This window comes from Cynoglossus semilaevis, chromosome 2 (genome assembly GCF_000523025.1).
Source record: "Cynoglossus semilaevis isolate Cse_v1.0 chromosome 2, Cse_v1.0, whole genome shotgun sequence".
NCBI lineage: Eukaryota > Metazoa > Chordata > Actinopteri > Pleuronectiformes > Cynoglossidae > Cynoglossus > Cynoglossus semilaevis.
This window is the reverse complement of record NC_024308.1, coordinates 3,201,429-3,212,291: the sequence shown is the minus strand read 5'-3', so window position 1 is coordinate 3,212,291 and position 10,863 is coordinate 3,201,429. Positions and strand designations below refer to the sequence as shown.

At 40.1% G+C, this 10,863-nt stretch overlaps 1 long non-coding RNA gene across 1 annotated transcript in view; it reads right to left on the bottom strand.

Moving 5' to 3' along the window:
- Positions 1-5,878, bottom strand: part of LOC112486780 (uncharacterized) — a 38,810-nt gene extending 32,932 nt beyond the window's left edge. Inside the window, exon 1 of the long non-coding RNA XR_003049266.1 lies at positions 5,811-5,878. This is a non-coding gene — a long non-coding RNA (uncharacterized LOC112486780). The remainder of the gene's footprint in view (positions 1-5,810) is intronic.
- Between the last annotated feature and the right edge of the window lie 4,985 nt (positions 5,879-10,863).

The window sequence follows — 10,863 nt, the reverse complement described above, 5'->3', positions numbered from 1 at the left end:
AACAGTGGGGACGGTGCCTTGCTCAGTGGTAACTTGGCAGCTGGTGGACTCGAACCTGAAACCATCAAGACCAAGGTCCGCTTCCTTAACCACTAAAGCCACCACTGCCCCAGACAGATCGCACTCTATTATTCCATGAATATGTGGAGGTCATGTGGTTTGCGAAGGTGTGTGCCAATAGAATCAACCGCGCTGAGAGAGTGTTTTTATTTGTGCGACACTGAAACTACATCGCAAACAATCTTGTAAATACTCAGTACAAACTGAAGGATCCTGTTCACAGGAACACTCAGAGTGGAGTTCTCTGATGTAACACCTGGCGTGTTGAAAGGATCCTTACTTGACTCTTGTGCAGAGCACCTGGAGAAACCTGGACGGAAATGCAGTGCTGGAGCAGACGGGGTAGATTTGGCAGCTATAATGTTTAAGAGACCTGTGATTTAATGGTCTAATATCAGACGTTATTGCTACTCCTACTCTGGACTTTTTTTTTTTTTTTTTTAAATTCTCCCTAATGGAGTCTTTATCCATCAGCAGGCATACATATTGCCTGTTAAATACTGCCTCTCTTCCAACCAGTCGTTATGAGGCTGCAGGCCGACAGAAAAGACCCAGCTCTGAATCTGCAGCGACGCTGTGATCTGAAAGTTTACCACACACACACACACACACACACAGATCCCTGGCAACAGTTTAACACACGTGATACACAATCAAGTATTAATACACCAAGAAATCCATTTATTTTGCCCCGAGATAGTTCATCACCTCTCTGCTCCTCTTACAAACCGAACACTAACACGAGGTGGTTCTAACGCAGCAGCTTCTCGATGGATAGCTCTTAAACATGGACTATAAATCCAGTACCATTAGGCTCATGAACCAGAGCTGGGATTATCAAGATGTAACTATGGTTTTTGTTGTTGTCAGCAGCAGAGACACACAGAGGACGTTATGGCTTTTAGAGCTATGGCTACGTCACCTTCTGCAGTTGTGTGTACTTCCCTTTCCTCTCAGTGTGGAGGCAGAGGGACGAAGGGTTCAATGGTGTAATGTAATGTAATGTTAAAAGATTCTGCCATGTTGTAAACCCGTTATGAAGTCATAAAAGTCCCCTACGGGACCGAGTGGGGTGGAAGAAAGACAGAAGCAAAGCACTGAGTGCAATGAAAGAGTCTCCTTCTTATTTTCCAACATTCCTTGGTGTTTTCTGAATCCATACTACACAGTTGGGATTTCGAGCAGACTTTATGTGTGTTTCATTCTTGTTACCTGGCAATGGCCAGTGGCATTCATATTTAAAGTCTGGGACTGGAGGGAGAGCACAAGAAATGGTAGAAGGTAGAAAAAAAAACAAAAAAGCTAAGACTGGTTTGGTAACAGAAGAGCAGGACGGTACAGGAAGCATGGCCAAATATTTATGTAAATCAGTACAGGACCCTGAGGCACTGGGCCATCACTAAGTTTGACCAAATGGACCCTTTGTAGCTGGGACACAGTCGTCTTTTATGAGCTCTACCCAGGTATTCTGTTTCAGGTATATGACTAATGGGAAAGCCTGGTAGCCATCGTTACTAAGTTACAGGGTTTTAGTGGAGTCTGTTGCATTTAAATGAATAACTCTGTTGTTGCTTTAAGTTGCCGTTGCTCCTGTCATTTAGTCGTTTTCTTCAAATCACAAACAAACGACCAGATACAGTAGGCAGAGACTAATTCAAGTAAACCTTTTCCCGAATGTGCGTTTTTAGCCCACTGAAAGTCTTTGGACCGTCACTCAGAATGGATCTGCTCTCCTTAATTGAGCCATTGTTTGTCAGTGACTTATCTCCGAGTCCTGTTTACACAACAACCTAAGAGGAGCTGCAAATTAGGGATTTATCTTAATCCTCCACCGCCCAAAACGCAGCGTGGTTGATGTGATCAATTTGGGGCAAATGTTTTTCTGTCTAAGAAGACAGTAAAAGAGTGCCTTGAAGCCAAGTTCTTCTTTTAAATATACATGTAAAGTAAAGAGCCCTTGTAGTCATTGTGAAGAAAACAGGCTGCTACCTGCGTGAGGATGTTTTAGTCAAACAAATGTGCCTCTAAGTGCATCTGTGGACACAATAGACCCAGTGCTTAATGTAGCAATTTTATGCTACAAGGAAACACCCATCAATACCTGTGTCCCAGGTGTAAGATTTTCCCTTGACAAGCCCTGAACACCTGTCTCCCTAATCCCACCAATTAACCTGGAGACTAGCTACCGGCTTGGGTTACGTCCAAAATGTCTTGTCCACCCTTTATTCTAGCGCGTCAGCCTGTACAATCTCCTGATCACAGTAACCCAATCCTCTGCCGGAGCGAAAAGAGAGACAGACGTCTCTGGGAAAGAGACAGTTCCTTCCTTTATGTCTGCCAGCACAATGTTTGCTCTTATATCTAAAACTGGTGCCATTCGACCTCCACCACCACCAATTGCATCCTTTATTTATTTTTTTTTTCTTCTTATCTTTTCTCTTGACTCACCACACACTTTGGTCCAGTCCCAAAGTTGCAGAATATAAACAGATCAGGACTTGAGATTTGTACTGATCAGCCAAACTCTATGGATTAAACCAATTAATCAGATTAAAATTAATAACTCCTAATAATTTCAATTCCATTCACTTTTTAAGACTAAATATCTGTTAACTACATACTGTACATACATTGTTACTGGTTTTAAACACACTGAGGAAACAGGTTTTTTGGTATCACCAAAGCACCTTTGGACTAAATTACCATCTCAACAGCTGACATGTGTGGGCAGAGCCTCAAATTCATATATATATATGTATTTTTGCATATTTTATTTTGTATTATTCTAGAATTTTCAAATAGCAGTTGTGAAACTCATACCTCGACCTGCTGTCTTTCTGTTCCAGCAATTTATCTTTAATTTGTTGTTTTTAAAAAGGTCAAAAGTAGAAATGATTCATTGTTTAACTCAAAGCTACCCTGGAATTAATGAGACCAAAAAAGTAATTGTTTGACAGCCCGAGTTTGTATTCATCTCTGTGACAGACAGTTTTGAAAGTCCACCTAATGCTCATAATTACTATAAAAATGTTCCCTCATATAGAAAAGTCAAAGTCAGTCAAATTCCTTGAATGTTCCCACACTTGGTGAATAAAGATGATCCTGATTCAAATGCAAATTCCTTGAATGTTCCCACACTTGGCAAATAAAGATGATTCTGATTCAATTTTTTTTATTTCTACAAATATAATAGAAAATCTCCTGAACCTTATAAAGAAAATGGAGGAAAAAAAAAAACAAACAGGTAAAGTGGTCTTGTAGGAAGAATTATTATGGGATGCAGCAAATGGTCTCACTACAGAGCCAAAAAGGCTTTTTTATTTTATTTTGTTTTGTCAATTTAGAAATTACACTGTGAGGAAGTTAAACTATTTATTTTGTGTTGGCTTTGTTTCTTGAAGCACTGTAGAAATGACTACAGAAAAAAATGAAACAGACGGGTTTGAAAAAGAGAGGAGTGGTGAAGTGAAGTGCAGCAAGTCCACATGGCAAAATGTTAACCACACATTTAAGGTCCTGCACGTAACCACCACTTCCGGCTGTGACGATACGGTCAGTAAGTTTTAAAGGTTTATAAACGTCGCCCTGGTTTAGCTTTTTGAATATAGAAGGATGTTGGTAGAGGGTTTTGTTTCCTCAGTAATGGGGGTTTGGGCCAAAGTTTTTAGGCTACACATAATGGCCATTACAGCTTCTTTCCTGTCGTAACAGCTAAAGCAGTTGTCCTCAGTTAAAATCATTACACTCATAAAAGACTGGAATCTACTGAGCGAAGTGCAGGTCCCAGCGCTAGAAGTGTTGTTCAAGACTGCAAACTTGCAGCATCACTCCAGAAAAATGAGGGGGGAGAGGGCGGCGGGATAAGTTGCCCACGGGTACAATAAATTTTAGTTCATAACCCGGGGGGTTGATTTGATGAGCAGGAATTTTGGACGTGGCGTAAAATGAGCTGGACTGGTCTGAGACCAGTGCTGCAGAGATCATTTGATATGTAAGGGTTTGGGTGTCCGGTATAAATGTTTAATCACCGTCTGGGCTCCTGGTCACTGACCTTTTTGACAGTGGACTAAAGTTGCAGGACCAGTGATACCTCTGTCTAAACAGTGGCCAATTACCTTATCGCATCTTAGATCGTTAGCCTTCAGGCTAACCCTCTTTCCAAGAAGCCTCATATAGTCAGAGCGCCCACTGACGAACAGTGCAGCTGTTCAGGTCTGACACATCACTGACTCCCACTCACTTATCAGTCAAACCCAGATTAATTTTCCTCAGCATCATATAGCAGGAGTCATGGGGTACTAAGTCCACTTCAAGAGCTTCATAGAAACCCTTGTTATCAAGATGGCTGCATTTTGTTTACATAGAAAGCTGCATTCATCTCTGACCTTTAAATTTGCCAGCCAGGGATTGCAACAAAAGCGCCTATTTTGCATTTGCTAGATGGCGGAGATAACGCTGACGCCAAGGGCTTTAAACAACATCTCTGAGACCGGGATTGAGTTAAAGTAAATCAAAGCATCATGGGAAATGAGAACTATTGGGAGATAATCCTCAGCGTTGGAATGTCTTTTTACTTTGGTCCTGATAATGTATGCATGAAGACATGTGTCTTTGTCATGACTTTCAGGGCACAGGGACACAGAATTTTAACTTGTTGAATGTTACCCTGGTGAATGACTCAGCAGCAGCTGTAAAAATATACTTTGAAAAAAAAAAAAAGAAGAAAGAAAAACTCTGATTACTGTTGTGCATCTGAGCTCATCGTGTTTAAAGACCGACTCTTCATCCATGTAGAATGCCACCTAGTTTTTAATAAACAATCTGGTCAGCTGCAGTGTTACATGTAATTTAGAGTAACCACGCTAGGCCATAAAACGAGGTATGAGGTCTGTCCTGGGATTCATCTGCTCTTTCATTAGACAAACAAACAATGGTTGGAGATGAGTCACGGATTTCGGATTTTCTTCTTTATAAAATAAAAAAGTATATATATAAATATATGTTGTTTTATTATTATTATCATTATCATCAAGTGTTTTACAAGGTTTTATCAAAAGATGTTTAAAACACCCTTAATGTAGATTACAGTCAAAGTATTTTTTGTTAGAGCAGAGTTTTTGGTCATAAATAGCAGTGAACCAGTCACACATGCACAGTTAACTTTAACATTAAAAAACACAGACACACACATAGAAATCAAACTCTTTCTTTGAACCAACACTGACCACAGCACCATGACCTTTGGTGACCCTGATCTGACACATCATGTGGTTTGTGTAAATATGTAGAAAAGTTAAAACTGTTCAACATTCTGTCCACCTGCTCACTCTTCACCCAGACTCCAACTACGATCCTCGTTACCAAACACACACACACACTCACACACACCAGCAGCAGCAGCAGCACCGGTCACACAGTTTCCCACCACACACACTGGTATTTTTATATAGCAACGTGATACTAAATCAACACTAAAGTCCCAAATCTCTCATTGAACAACTTTCAACCAAAAGACCCCTCCCAGCTGGCTGCACAGAGGGGCAGTCGTAGCACCAGGCTGAACAAAGACACAGCAGGGAAACAAAATGTGTTTGACCAGCAGTGAACAGAGGGTAATTGGTGGTTGGGACTTTTTTTCGGATTTAGCAGGACTACAGATTAAGAAGACAAACAGAGCATCAGCAGGATGGAGAAAATACAACAATCTGCAAAAATAAAATGTTGAACAACTCATGGCTGGTATGACTTACCTGCACAGAGTAGAAGTCACAGGAGCTCAGCTGTCAAACAAAAAGACATGTGGTAAAACAAAATGCCCGCCACCTTTGGTGTGTTCAAGGTCTGCGTGTTAAATAAACTGTTGTCCACAGGAAGTCAAATAAAATCATTTTTGTCTTAATTTATCTGTTGGCATTTTGAACATTGTGAGCTGTGAATTATTATTTTACAACACTTGTGAGTGAGTAAATACTCATTCTTTTCACGTCTCCAGAAGTTTAGCTGATGACATCAGAGTGAACCAATGTTGATATAAAATAAAACTCTTAACATTTTTTATTAAATTCACTCATGAATAATAAATAAATAAATAACAAATAAATAAATGTGCTTGTTTTTTAACTCAATCGTTGTGTTTTTAACATTTTTTAATATTAATTAGAATAATGGTCTATATTTTTTCTTTTTTTTCAAAAAAGTTTTTTCAAAAACTCAAATACATTAAATAATATTATGACTAAAAATAACAACCTGCATGAACCACACTTTTGCTTCATCTAAAAATAACAACCTGCATGAACCACAAACACGTTTCCTTCACACAGACTGACTAAGAACGGTGGATTAATAAAAACGTCCCATTAGACGCTGTAATCTTCAACTCTTAGCACAGATTGAAACACATCTATACAAAGTGTTGCATGATACGAGAGAGAGAGAGAGAGAGAGTGTTCTCCCTCTCCCTGGTGCTCCAAACATGTTCTCACTCACACACCCACTTTGAGGCATGTGCAGGCATCAGTGTCAGATTAGCCTCTTTCACTCGACGGTGCATGGTGCCATATGTAAGGCCCCACTTGTTTCTCCTGCAGAGCATGCATACAATTTCCATTTTATTAGATGACATCACTTGAGTCCAGACCACAGATCCTGACTGGAGAGAAAGTTTATTTCTCAAAGAGTGTGAGGGATTTTTTTTTTTTTTTTTTAATCTTCCCCTTTTCTCCCATGGGTGATGTTTTTCCAAAGTGGACTTGCTAAGGCGTAGCAAACAAGAGTGAATGCCCAGGCTGGACTGTGGGGAAAGAAAGATCAATGAGACAGCTCAACAGCTCATGCGTGGCAGCTTTGTGGAGATAGTCCTCTGTGGACAGTTCTGCTTTGGAGACCAGGAATCAGTTTTTTGTGTTCTATATGTGTGTGTACGTGAGAGAGAGAGAGAGAGAGAGAGCGTTTGTGGGAGGGGGGGCCGAGTTGCTTATCAGAGTGGATCCCTCAGCACAGATGTTACACAGGATGCAGTTGAACCCCAGAGAGAGAGAGAGAGGGAGAGAGAGAGAGAGAGAGAGATGCTGATGCCGAGGAGTTGGATGAAAGCCATGCAGTCAAAGAGGAGAATTTAACAAGGCTGTGGGTGTGAGCAATTAAACAAGCTTGGCTCTTGTACAGACAGACGCGGCTGATCTGGTAACAATCACAACTGGACTGATCAAAAGGAAATCAGGTCTTTTCTGCCTGTTGTCCAGCACCGCCGTTTTAAAATCATTCATAATGTCATGTTTCATGGAACATTACTTATAGAAGAAATTTGGAAAAAAAAAAGGAAAGGAGGAATATTAGTTGATCCAGAATTCTGCCAAGGCGTAATAAATGAGGAGCAGATGGCGTCACAGGTACTGCCAAAGAAATCGAAGCTCTTTGAGAAGCGAGGTTTTTCAGGGCCGTGAACAAGAAGCAGTGGAGTCAAATGTGTGCAAAGCTGCCGTGCAGTGGCTGATGTTCTGTAGGTGACACAGTATCCTCGGTGTACGCCCCCTGTTGAACCGACGCAGGAAATCTCCCTGGCAACAACATCAAACATCCTGCTGCAGATGGCTTTATAAAAGCCAGATATATTTCAAAAAGTGTAAATATATACAGTAAACATTAGTGTCTACTTCAGTGAGAAGAGATTTAATGTTTAAGAACACCTCACCTCTCACCTTCCACTCTGGAATTACAGAAAGAAGAAAATGTAACAGTAGAGGAGAAAAGATGAAAAGACTGTATTGACCTTAAAAAACACCTTTGCATTATTTAAACCTAAATTTAAGGGTCAATAACACATGTTCCTATAAGAATTAAATTTTAAATCAGCCTCAATATCTTCTAATATTTTGCTGCATATGTTTTAACATTATCAACCTAAATTTAGGGGTCAATAACACATGTTCCTAGAAGAATTAAATTTTAAATCAGCTTCAATATCTTCTAATATTTTGCTGCTTATGTTTTAACATTATCTATATATGTATATTATTATTGAATTTTTAGTGCATTTTAATATTTTTTATTTTAATATTTAATAATACCACTGTTTCTGCCCTTATTGTTGTTCTAGTACAGTAGTCAATATTAATGTTATTTGTACATACTGCAGGAAAGCGTTTTGATTTCAAAGAAGTACTTCAAACCTCAAATACCATCTCAACACCCAGCACCCGTTATCTGTCTTTCTGGAGCAGCAGTACTTGTCATATTTAGGAATGTTGAATTTATCTCAATCATGGATACTTTTGATCAGGATTAATTATGAATAATTGTAATGGAGCTCTCCTGCTATCAATCAGATTGAACATTTGAAGTGCTTTCAGTTACAATAATAAACACTGAAAAAATGTAAGCTGGTTAACAAAGTTTTTTGGTAAAAACTTCTATTACTTTTTAAGTATTTGTCTTGAACTAGGACCTTGTGTGCAGCCAAAAGGGAATGTTTACAGCCAGGTGCCTGTTCAAATCCCCCTCCAACCTCCAGTAACAGCTCTGTCTTCCTGTTTTATTTTCTCATCAAATCTAATTATCTACTCTTAACATAATCAATTGTTGGCAGTTGACTGAGCCGTGATCAGAGCCCTTCATTTTATTTATTTTTTTTAACTTGAAGTTTGATTTTTTTATTTTTTATTTTTTTTGTTGAAACATTTGGACAGGTTATGTTTGTTTCCCACAGTATCATTACACCGTACATCTGGCAAAGGACTCACAATCAAAGAAAAGAAAATAAGGCACTTGTCCAAGATGAAAAAATAAATTAATGCTCCACATCCACAAATGCTGCATTCTTCACCTCCTTGAATATTTCTCTGACAGATATACTGTATGTTCAGGGACCTCTCAGTAGAGTCAGTGCAGGAAGCTCTCACGCAGCTGCACAGAGTCTGCGTCGCTTTTCCATTTATCTCCTCGGACAAGTTCCTGGTAACGAAGGAGGAACTTCTGCACGTTTCTTCATCTGCACAGTCAAAGTAAGTTTGTTGCTTTTGTGAAAATGTGTTGTGAAATTGTTCTAATCTCTTTAGAGTCTAGAGAAGGCTGCATTTCATCATGTATCAGACTGTTCTCAGCAGTGTTTTGGGATCATTTTGTACATGTATTTAAATCAGATAATCGTCCACATAACAGAGATCAATGATGGCAGACAAAAAAAAGTTTATAAACCTCACTGTTTGTTACGAGTGATTTTCAATTCTTCCAAACCAGGGACAGACAGATGTGATCAAATCAAATACATCAGCAGGTGATTCTGCCCTGGTTGGTCCTGGTAACGTGGATTCAGCCTCTGCTCTGTCTCAGTCCTCAGCTCTGCTGCTTCCTGTCTTATCTATGAAAACGTTGACCCGCCTTTGTCTCTCTCCTCCTTTTCCAAACACCATTGTCTGACACCATTCTCACCAAATGTAGTACAAATAAAAGTGGCTCTCTCCTCTCCTCTCCTCTCCTCCTTCCACTGACCAGGGTGGGGTTAGATGATAATTCATCCCTAATTCCCTTCTGGAACACTTAAGGGGCCAAATTCCACTCCTGCATGTCTGATCCTCTTATATCAACACACTGACATCCTCTTTGTAATCCCTTTCCTTTATTTTCCATGCTGCTGCTGAAGCCAGCGTGGAACTCCGTGCCAGCCGGTTGTAAATATGGTAATAGAAGGTGAGGAAGAAAACCTTAAGAAAGAGGAAAAGGATTCAGCATCGCACTGGACGTCAACATTTGGCAATGCATGTGGAAAACCAAAGTGCGAATGATAATGCTCCTTATTCATTCTCTTCCTCTTCCTGTTCACGAACAAAGGAGATTGCAAAATCCCACGCCCACGCACACACACATTAACGGCAGACCCACTTTTCAATTGTGACAGTCTAATCCCGGCTTTAATAATATTTTTTATACCACCGTTAAGGGGTTATTACTTATAGGGAGGATGGAACGAACCTAAAATGAGCAATTTGTCCCTTATACGACTAATCAATGGGCAGAGCAGCAGGACAGGCAGCCGTGATGGGACAGCTGTAAAGTGTTATGGACTCCTGTTATACAGCTTTTAGCTATCTGGGTGGACATAAATCAAACTCCAAAGGCCAAATTGTTTGAGTCAGACTCTGGTGATAGTTAAGGGGCGAGGTCAGGAGATGCGCAGCTCCACGCTGCTAGCTGCGCCACCGTTAGGCAGAAACTGAAACTACAGTCAATTTGTTGTCAAGCATGAAACAGAAGGAGTGACATCAGTCTTTACGATACCTTGCTCCTGCGTTTGGCGGGCTGAATTAGAAAGCTTAGCGAGGTGTACAGCATCTGGCCCACAGGCAGAAGGTCCTGGGAGTCCCAGAAGAACCACGTATCCCTAATGGCACCTCCTGTGGCGGCAAAGACTCACACTGTGAATTTAATTAAAACTCACAACACAAGGAACCAAGAATAAGATCCAAGATTCTTGATTCTTGTCTAAATAAAACTGATAATATTCACTCAGAATTCACTCTACACCTGCCCTATTAAAACTTTAAAAATATTTTTAACTTCTTTTGCTTTATTATTGATGATTACATTTATGAGAATGTTAAGAAAAATGGGGACCGATATCATCTGTTTTCATTTCACGGCCACGTGACCCATATCTGAAAGTTCATCGAATGCTTTTACATCATTTTTCAGAGGAAATCCGTGCTGACCAAAGAGCAAACACATGTAAGACATGTGTCAACGCGTGGCTCTGTCGCTGCACTGATCCTGTTTTCACAACTCTTTCACACCAAACTCCAGGCTTTT